Genomic DNA, 1,745 nt, shown 5'->3' with positions numbered 1-1,745 from the left:
CTATCGTAACGCCAATCTATTCTTGATATTCTAGTTTGTGTATTGGCTGTTATTATTGGTGAATGACCGCTGTTACTTCATTGCGAACGAGTTTCTACTGAGGCCCCAAGGAAATGATGAGTCTATCAGATATATCAAAAGCAACATGGACACCGACTCGATTACTATTATTTTGACGAAAAATGCTGGCTTTTCAGTTCTTTTTTTATTTTCTTGTACATGCTATCGTACTGTAAGTTTAAGAAGTAACATATGTTGGCTAACGATTTAACATTTACTTAAGAGTGAGATATTTATGTTAAGGTAAAAGTTTCATGATTAGGCTTTGTCGCTGTGGAATATTTTAAGCCTCTTTAATTGGCACACGTAAGGAGATATGTCCAGCTAGTGACACCAGAAGTTGCTAGGGGGCCTTTGTTGGAGGCTCCTTTACCTTTAATGGACCTTCTGGATTTACATCAAGAAGATACCAGTAGTATAAGAACTGGCTTTGAGTTGAACTAGTCTTCGTTGTGAGAACCTGTAGCGGTTTTGTTCTTTGCTTTATTTGGTCAACTTTCCTTTGTTGATTGCTGGGTACTCCCTTAAAAAGCTTAACCTTTCTCTTAGATGCAGGTTCAAGTTGTGGATAGGATACGACCTGGGGAAAGGGACTCTTGAAAGGGACTGTTACACTCTGAAGGAAATGTGTAACTTTCTTAGATTAGAAATAATGTTCTTGTCCTCTCGTTGGAAGTCTCCTTTACTTGGTTTTCATTTGTCCACATGACAGGTAGCCCTTTTCTCAACCAATAGCAGTTAGATAAATGCTATGTATGGAAGCCTTGATGCCGGGTGGGGGACAGCATGTAGCTATTTTTCCTTAATTTTTGGTTAATGAAAATTCTGTTGTTATTGTAAAGTGTAGGGGCATGTGAAGTATGAGGGATAGAAAGAATCTTGCAACACTTTACATTATTAGGAAGAGAAAGAAGGTAAATGCCATTATTATCTCTTAGTGACGCCTAGGGACCTCGACAAAGAAAATTAAAAGCGTTACATTGATATCCTATATTATAACGATACTGTGATGTACATATACCGTTCTTTTTGTGGCATGTTTTACGCTCCTGCATGTAGATTTTAAGAGCTTATTGGATGCTAAGCTAAAGAACCAATGAACAGCATCGAAGTAGTTTATGCATTGAAGGCAAATTGCACGCCGTCTTTATTTTATACCTTGCGTTCCTTGTGTATACATCTGTCAAATTAATCATGCTCCAGTTACTGTTTGGATGAGTTCAATGTTATGAGTGACTGCCAAGCGTTAAATTTGTTATGTGCACTATGAAAACTATGACATTTTTTTTATAGTAAATTAAATTTCCAATTATCCTAGTGCTGGATGCATCACATAGATTAGATGCGATTGATAGGGTATAAGCATCAGGTACACGAGACGATGGACAGGATTGGGAGTGGTAATAATGGAGCATGCGGCCGACGACTGGCGCCACCTCACCCGTGGCCTCTCTCTCTCTCTCTCTCTCTCTCTCTCTCTCTCTCTCTCTCTCTCTCTCTCTCTCTGTTACTTGTTTCACCCGCTCCTTCCTTCCCTCTCCCCTCCTCAAATCCCAGACGCCCTCGCTTCGTTCCTGTTGATGTTCTTCCTCTCCTCGCCATAAAACATTCCTCCTCTCCGATCCTTCCGAGCTCGTACGCTATATCCGCACAAAACAAGGCCGCCTTCCTTGTCCTCTCTCTCT

The sequence above is a fragment of the Palaemon carinicauda genome, chromosome 45 (assembly GCF_036898095.1).
Source record: "Palaemon carinicauda isolate YSFRI2023 chromosome 45, ASM3689809v2, whole genome shotgun sequence".
In the NCBI taxonomy this organism is placed as follows: Eukaryota; Metazoa; Arthropoda; class Malacostraca; order Decapoda; family Palaemonidae; genus Palaemon; species Palaemon carinicauda.
Note: the sequence above shows the minus strand (reverse complement) of the source record.